This window comes from Hesperophylax consimilis, unplaced genomic scaffold, assembly GCF_061612785.1.
Source record: "Hesperophylax consimilis isolate HC1 unplaced genomic scaffold, BYU_Hcon_1.0 scaffold_241, whole genome shotgun sequence".
NCBI lineage: Eukaryota > Metazoa > Arthropoda > Insecta > Trichoptera > Limnephilidae > Hesperophylax > Hesperophylax consimilis.
The window spans coordinates 1-8989 of NW_028301438.1; the positions used below are offsets into that span (position 1 = coordinate 1).

At 50.5% G+C, this 8989-nt stretch overlaps 2 non-coding genes and 1 pseudogene across 2 annotated transcripts; all 3 read right to left on the reverse strand.

The window, feature by feature from the left end:
- Positions 1-3210, reverse strand: LOC149408496 (large subunit ribosomal RNA; annotated as a pseudogene; the record flags this gene model as incomplete).
- Positions 3211-3619: 409 nt separating this feature from the next.
- LOC149408497 (5.8S ribosomal RNA) lies at positions 3620-3781 on the reverse strand. The gene has a single exon (XR_016305552.1). It is a non-coding gene; the product is annotated as a 5.8S ribosomal RNA (ribosomal RNA).
- Positions 3782-4109: 328 nt separating this feature from the next.
- On the reverse strand, positions 4110-6048 carry LOC149408498 (small subunit ribosomal RNA). The gene has a single exon (XR_016305559.1). It is a non-coding gene; the product is annotated as a small subunit ribosomal RNA (ribosomal RNA).
- Between the last annotated feature and the right edge of the window lie 2941 nt (positions 6049-8989).

Genomic DNA, 8989 nt, shown 5'->3' on the forward strand with positions numbered 1-8989 from the left:
TGAACGGATCACGCGGGGAAATGCGGCGACGCGACGGAACGAACGGCGGCGCACTTGCGCACGCACACCGCCCGAGACCGCCGCGGCTCGCCGCCCCGTACACGTTTGGCGCGAAAAACCCGTGACGCGCGGCATTAACGCCGGCGCACGCCCTCCGCCCAACTGAGTAAGTAACGAAACGATGAAAGTAGTGGTATTTCACGTTTGGAGGAATTGCTCCCGCCTCCCACTTATTCTGCACCCCTCATGTCACCTTACAATACCAGACTAGAGTCAAGCTCAACAGGGTCTTCTTTCCCCCGCTGATTCTCCCAAGCCCGTTCCCTTGGCAGTGGTTTCGCTAGATAGTAGATAGGGACAGATGGGAATCTCGTTAATCCATTCATGCGCGTCACTAATTAGATGACGAGGCATTTGGCTACCTTAAGAGAGTCATAGTTACTCCCGCCGTTTACCCGCGCTTAATTGAATTTCTTCACATTGACATTCAGAGCACTGGGCAGAAATCACATTGCGTCAACACCCGCGAGGGCCATCGCAATGCTTTGTTTTAATTAGACAGTCGGATTCCCCTTGTCCGTGCCAGTTCTGAGTTGACCGTCGTCCGGCGGCCGTACAGGTAACCGAGCGTGCGCGAACACGCCGGCACCACACAGCGAGGAAGATCCGAGGGGAGGCCAAGGCGAGGCGCCGGGTGACGGAGATCCACACCCGCGCGGCACCCGAGGGCACCACGCGGGGAGACCCCGCCCGGCTTCCACGTCTCGGCCGATGACCTCTTCCCGACCAGGCCCGACACGCCACGGCCCTCAGAGCCAATCCTTATCCCGAAGTTACGGATCCAACTTGCCGACTTCCCTTACCTACATTATTCTATCGGCTAGAGGCTCTTCACCTTGGAGACCTGCTGCGGATATGGGTACGAGCCGGCGCGACATCTCCGCGTATCCCTCACCTGAATTTTCAAGGTCCGAGGGGCCGATCCGGACACCGCCGCATCGGCGATGCTCTTCGCGTCCCGAGCCCTATCTCCCCGCTATGGGATTCCAGGGCGCTCGAACGCTCAGGCAGAAAAGATAACTCTCTCCGGATCTCCCGTCGGCGTCTTCAGGCCACTTTTGGGTTACCCCGACGAACTCTCTTGCGAGGGAACGATTTTTAAGACGGTTCCGCAGCCGGGTTCCGGAACTGCAACCGGATTCCCTTTCGCCCGACGGGTGTACTTTTAAGAAAACAATCTTTAGTAAAATCGTATAACTTTACACCATCATCAACATCGGATTTCTCCTAGGGCTTAGGATCGACTAACTCGCGTGCAACGGCTGTTAACGCGAAACCCTTCTCCACATCAGCCCTCAAGGACCTCGCTTGAGTATTTGCTACTACCACCAAGATCTGCGCCGACGGAGGCTCCAGGCGGGCTCACGCCCAGACCCTTCTGCGCACACCGCCGCGGCCATCCTACTCGTTGCGGCTTCAAAACGATCGCACGGCCGGAGCCGCACGAACGCCCCGCTTGCCTGCAACGGTCGAGTATAGGCTGAACGCTACAGCGCCATCCATTTTCAGGGCTGGTTGCTTCGGCAGGTGAGTTGTTACACACTCCTTAGCGGATTCCGACTTCCATGGCCACCGTCCTGCTGTCCTGAGCGACCAACGCCTTTTATGGTATCCGATGAGCGTTCATTGGGCGCCTTAACTCGACGTTTGGTTCATCCCACAGCGCCAGTTCTGCTTACCAAAATTGGCCCACTTGGCACTCCCATCCGAGCTCCTACTTCATCTTCGAGCAAGAAGGAGATCTCACCCATTTAAAGTTTGAGAATAGGTTGAGGCCATTTCGGCCCCAATGCCTCTAATCATTCGCTTTACCGGATGAGACTGTGCGAATGGCGGTCCGAAAACCGTCATGTTTCTCGAGCGCCAGCTATCCTGAGGGAAACTTCGGATGGAACCAGCTATTAGATAGTTCGATTAGTCTTTCGCCCCTATACCCAGTTCGGACGATCGATTTGCACGTCAGAATCGCTTCGGTCCTCCATCAGGGTTTCCCCTGACTTCGACCTGACCAGGCATAGTTCACCATCTTTCGGGTCCCAGCGTGTACGCTCTCAGTGCGTCTCGATAATCGCACGGGGGCTTTCTCGAAACGCCTCGGGAATGCGGCGGGGCGTCTGACGACGCCCGCGCATCTTCCCTGCGACCGGCTCGAGGCCGGCCTTTCACTTTCATTTCGCCTCTGGGTTTATCAGTGTTCCCAATGACTCGCGCACAATGCTAGACTCCTTGGTCCGTGTTTCAAGACGGGTCCTGTGAGTGCCCAAAACAAAACCACCGCCGACCGGGACGCGTCCCGTCCGAGAGCGCGCCGCTAACGACGGACACCCGACGCGCGACACCCGCGACGCACTAGACGCCGGGGGCCACGCGAAGGACGCCGCTGCAGCGCGACGGACGCCCGCGAGGGGCGGACGCGATCCTCGTTCTCTACCGTCGCTGCGTAATGTACGCCGCGGCCGTGGACACCGCGGCTCCGCCTCGCAGAGCGAGACGGGTCAACCGCACGGCGCATTCGACCGCGGCGCGACGGGTCGCGGTGTTATACTAAGGGAGAAGTGCACGCGCTCCGGGAGCCTGACGGCGCACCCGCGCACCCACCGCCCCGACCCGAAAGCCGAAGGCGAAGGTTTGCGCGAGGCGCGAGCCCCGACGGAAGACACGATGAATCTCCCCGTTCGCTCGTTTGAGTTCCACAGGTTTACCCCTGAACGGTTTCACGTACTCTTTAACTCTCTCTTCAAAGTTCTTTTCAACTTTCCCTCACGGTACTTGTTCGCTATCGGTCTCGTGGTAGTATTTAGCCTTAGATGGAGTTTACCACCCACTTAGGGCTGCACTCTCAAGCAACCCGACTCTAGGGAGAGAGACCGTCGCGGCCGGCTACCGTCACCACGGGCCTGGCACCCTCTGCGGGTAAGCGGGCCCCGTTCAAGATGAACTTGGACAGGCAGCCGTGACTAATGACCGCGCGTGTATGTATAACTCTCCTCCCGAACGCTACATTTCCCGGCGGCCCGCCGGGGCCGCAGGATTCAGCGCTGGGCTCTTCCCGTTTCGCTCGCCGCTACTCGGGGAATCCTCGTTAGTTTCTTTTCCTCCGCTTACTGATATGCTTAAGTTCGGCGGGTGATCTCTCCTGATTTGAGGTCGACAACAAAAATTTTATAAATTCGAGAAGTACGCAAAGCAAGTGTGCGCGTATTCTCGCCCGTGCAGACTCTGTCAAGCGGGCGCGAAACCGACGAGCGTCCGCGGAGGTGCGCGCGGCCGAGAGCGCGAAGATCGCCCCGGACAGCCGACCGCTCGCGCGGTAGACTGCCCAGTTTTCAGCGTCGTCGCTAGCTCAAGGCTCGCACGCGTTCCTCCGCGTTTGGTATAACGCAAGCGGAAATCGCGCGCATCGAGAGAGCACTTCGTCAAATTTAACCGGACGCCGAGGTCCCGGCGCGCGTCTCCGAGGAGACGACGCGCGCGGGCCCCGGCGACGCCGGCAACGCTCGCTCTGCGCGCCCCCGTCCGAGGACGGGGGCGAGAGAACAGTCTGGTCGCATTGTGTGCGCGACCCTCAAACAGGAGTGGTCCGTCGACAAACTACGTCTTGCTCGGACCGCAATGTGCGTTCGAAATGTCGATGCTCATGTGTCCTGCAGTTCACACTCTGACGCGCATTTAGCTGCGTTCTTCATCGACCCACGAGCCGAGTGATCCGCCGTTCAGGGTAATAATGATAACAAACATAAATAGATACGTTTTAGTTTTCGGTTTTTACAATTTGGTTTGCGTTTCGAAATGTTTATAATTCCATTCGACAAAAAGATTAATTTTGTACCGCCGCCTTCACGGCGACGGGTAAAATTTCACCGGACGAGCGGATAGAGGACGAAGCCCTCCTCCGCTCGACGCCGGCGGTTCTCGGTTCGCATCGGCGCCCTCGGGCGATCTCCGACGCAGTAATTTAGCATTCGTTCGATTATGGTATATATGTATAATATATGTTTTGTTTCATAATAATATTTCATATCATGGAAAGCGCAAACATTAAACACAGGAAATGATCCTTCCGCAGGTTCACCTACGGAAACCTTGTTACGACTTTTACTTCCTCTAAATGATCAAATTCGGTCAAACTTTCCGACGCGTCGGATGCCCGTGAGAGCTTCCGCGCACCAGTCCGAAGACCTCACCAAATCATCCATCGGTAGTAGCGACGGGCGGTGTGTACAAAGGGCAGGGACGCAATCAACGCGAGCTGGTGACTCGCTTTTACTAGGAATTCCTCGTTCATGGGGAGAATTGCAAACCCCAATCCCTATCACGAAGGGGTTTCATCGGGTTACCCGGGCCGTTAGGCCAAGGAGGACACGCTGATCCCTTCAGTGTAGCGCGCGTGCGGCCCAGGACATCTAAGGGCATCACAGACCTGCTATTGCTCAATCTCGTGCGGCTATATATACCGCCGGTCCCTCTAAGAAGATTTTCATTGTACGCCGGTAGTGAAGACCGCGAAACGCACGACCCCGACGCGCGAACGCCGAAGCCGCGCGCACACGGACCCTCGTGATACCGGTTGCACGTCTATTTAATAGGCTAGAGTTACGTTCGTTACCGGAATTAACCTGACAAATCGCTCCACCAACTAAGAGCGGCCATGCACCACCACCCACCGAATCGAGAAAGAGCTGTTAATCCGTCAATCCTTCCAGTGTCCGGGCCTGGTGAGTTTTCCCGTGTTGAGTCGAATTAAGCCGCAGGCTCCACTCCTGGTGGTGCCCTTCCGTCAATTCCTTTAAGTTTCAGCTTTGCAACCATACTCCCCCCGGAGCCCGAAAGCTTTGGTTTCCCGGGAGCTGCCCACCGGGTTAAAATTATGAAACTTCGGCGGATCGCTGGCTGGCATCATTTATGGTTAGAACTACAGCGGTATCTAATCGCCTTCGAACCTCTAACTTTCGTTCTTGATTAATGAAAACACCTTTGGCAAATGCTTTCGCTTTAGTCCGTCTTGCGACGATCCAAGAATTTCACCTCTAACGTCTCAATACGAATGCCCCCAGTCGTCCCTATTAATCATTACCTCTGGTATCAGAAAGCCAACAAAACAGAACCGAGGTCCTATTCTATTATTCCATGCGTACAATATTCAGGCAAGTGTTAGCCCGCTTTGAGCACTCTAATTTGTTCAAAGTAAACAGCCGCGACGGCCCGCCTCGGTGCGCGGCCGACCGTGAGGCCGACCGACACACGCCGGCGGTGGACGCACCGGCGAGAAGCCCCGCAGACGTGCCTGTCGTACCGCATTCGGTAGACCGACACCGCAGGACACAATTTCAACTACGAGCTTTTTAACCGCAACAACTTTAGTATATGCTATTGGAGCTGGAATTACCGCGGCTGCTGGCACCAGACTTGCCCTCCAATGGATCCTCATTAAAGGATTTAAAGTGTAATCATTCCGATCACGAGGCCTCGGACGAGTCCCGTATCGTTATTTTTCGTCACTACCTCCCCGTGCCGGGAGTGGGTAATTTGCGCGCCTGCTGCCTTCCGTGGATGTGGTAGCCGTTTCTCAGGCTCCCTCTCCGGAATCGAACCCTGATTCCCCGTTACCCGTGACAACCATGGTAGTCGCATAAACTACCATCGACAGTTGATAAGGCAGACATTTGAAAGATGCGTCGCCGGTGCTAGACCGTGCGATCAGCTCAAAGTTATCTAGAGTCATCTCGAATGGCGACGGACGGGGCGCGAACCCCGCCGCCGATTGGTTTTTGATCTAATAAAAGCATTCCTCCCGTTACCGGTCAGAACCTCGTTTGCATGTATTAGCTCTAGAATTGCCACAGTTATCCAAGTAACCGTGTACGATCTAAGGAACCAAAACTGATATATTGAGCCATTCGCGGTTTCACCTTAATTCGGCTTTTACTGAGACTTGCATGGCTTAGTCTTTGAGACAAGCATATGATTACTGGCAGGATCAACCAGGGAGCTGCACCACCGTCGGAGGGTTTTTAATCCTCCGAACGACAGAGGCCCGCCCTCGCGTAGAGGGCGCGGACAACACGGCGTTAAAGAACACGCGACGGAGTCACCCGCACGAGTCACGCTCATTATGCGTACCGCTATATTCTCCCGCTCGGCGACCGTCGCTAGACGAAAGCTCCGCGGGAAAATTTTTGCTTCAAACGAAGAAAGCGCGCGTAGGACGGCTCCCGCCCGAGAGAGAGAGACCGCACCCGCGACGACGCTATCGTCCGATTTATAATTCCCATTCGTAAAACGTGTACACCGAAAGCGCACGCCTTTGGCGAGGCAACAGTGAGACGGGGATAAAATCCTCCGCCTTTGCTTTTGAAAATTCTGCTCGCGCGGAACTCCAGAGTCAAAACATGAGCGCGAACGCCGCGCAGAAGCGGGCGTCACGTAGTTTCTCGCAAATAACACCGCCGACACGACCGATAGGCCGCCGCAGTTTGCGAACGCCGTGCATCGAGAGCCCGCCACACTCGGCGGGCACAAAGCTGTGCCGGGTCGCGTTCTCGCTCGGGACGGCGCCGAGCGCGATGCGCCCGCTCCGACCCCTCGAAGGCGCGCAGGCGGCCGGGCCGTCGGGCCTCGGGCGGCTCGCGAAACCGGGCACAAGGCGCTCGGTCTCGGTAAATAAATTTACTCTCGTCACTTACTTTCGTATTCGCATTTTGGAAATTTTAAATTATTTCATTTAATCGATGATACCGACCGACCGTTCCCGGTGAGTTTAAAAAAACTTAATACAGAGGTACGTAGTTATTTCAAATTTACACAATAAGAACATATTTCAAATAAAAATAAAAACTTAACATAGATATAATAATAATAATAATAAATAACTAACATAACTAACTAAATATATAACTAACAGATCGAGCGATTAGTCATAATAGAACCGATATAGTTTTACATGACAAAATTTTTAAAAATAACTTATATCATCGATGTCGCTATTCCGAATTCCTGTAATATTCAAAAATCTGTTAGTGAAAAAATAAGAAAATACACAGATTTAGGAAATGAGAAAAAAAGAATTTGGCATTCTCAGACTATAAAAATATTACCATTCGTTATTTCGGCTACCGGCATTATACCTAGCTCTCTTATTAAAAATTTAGGCGTATTAGATCTATCAAAAAATTTATATATAAAGATGCAAAAGTCGGTCATTTTGAATACATGTAGGATAACAAAAGATTTTTTTAAATGTTTATGTTGAGGGATCTGTAGGATTTATTTATAGGCCCCGTTAGGAGTTCTACCGAGCCGAACCCTCCGATATGAAAATATCTGGAGTCGGTGAATTATTTTCCCATTTGATCTCTGTTGAGTTGACGTGTTGTTCTTGTATTGTTTTGTATTTATTTTACTTTTTTAAATTTAAATTCCATTGACAAAGATCAATTTTTTGCTAATAAGTATTGGCAAAAAATTTTTATTGGCATAAAATTATATTGGCAGAAGATTTTATTGGCATCAAATTTTATTGGCAGAAAATTTTATTGGCCTAAAATTTTATTGGCATAAAATTATATTGGCAGAAAATTTTATTGGCATCAAATTTTATTGGCATCAAATTTTATTGGCAGAAAATTTTATTGGCATAAATTTTAATGGCAAAAATTTTTGTCAATTTATCTATTTGCAAAAAATTGTAATCGCACCTAACCTGACCTGACCTAACCTAACCTAACCTAACCTAACCTAACCTAACCTAACCTAACCTAACCTAACCTAACCTAACCTAACCTAACCTAACCTAACCTAACCTAACCTAACCTAACCTAACCTAACCCAACCTAACCTAACCTAACCTAACCAAACCTAACCTAACCTAACCTAACCAAACCTAACTTAACCTAACCTAACCTAACCTAACCTAACCTAACCTAACCTAACCTAACCAAACCTAACCTAACCTAACCTAACCTAACCTAACCTAACCTAACCTAACCTAACCTAACCTAACCTAACCTAACCTAACCTAACCTAACCTACACTAACCCAACCTAACCTAACCTAACCTAACCTAACCTAACCTAACCTAACCTAACCTAACCTAACCTAACCTAACCTAACCTAACCTAACCTAACCTAACCTAACCTAACCTAACCTAACCTAACCTAACCTAACCTAACCTGATACATAAAGTAAATTCACCCGGCACCCACAAGACTAGGCAACATTTTAGAATTGTTATATTATATCATTTATTCTGTTGAGTTAAAAAAAAAAGAAAACTTAATAGACGACATTGAAATTAAATCAAATAAATTCATATTTACACGTACATTTTTTAAAAATATATTCAATTAAAAATTAACATTTTTACCTCTACAAGAGTCCAAAAACACTCGTCTGTGAAGTGTAAAAAAATAATAATAAAATTTTACTTTTAAAACATATGTAAATAGGAGAAAAAAAAAATCATAACAAAACATATAAAGTGAAGAGATTTTTGTATATTTATACATAAGTACATACATACATACATACATACATACATACATAGTAAGAAAACGATTTTAAAAGGGATTCGAATAAAACAAATTCACCGACTATTACAGACCGCGATGCGCCCGCTCCGACTCCTCGACTGCGCTCAGACGGACGCCCGGGCGGTCGGGCCTCTCGCGGAACCGGCCGCAGTAGCGCGAGCCGCGTCGCCTCATCTCCGGCCGTCTGCCCGACTGCTCACGCTCGGTCTCGAAAAAATAAATTTACCCTCGTCGCTCACGTCTTCTCACTATCGAAATGTTAAATTATACATACATACATACATACATACATACATACATACATACATACATACATGATAAGAAAACTAAAAAATAAACATTTTCACACTGAGGGCCATTAAGTGCGGCCCGTTTACTCCCGCCGTTTACCCGCGGCTAC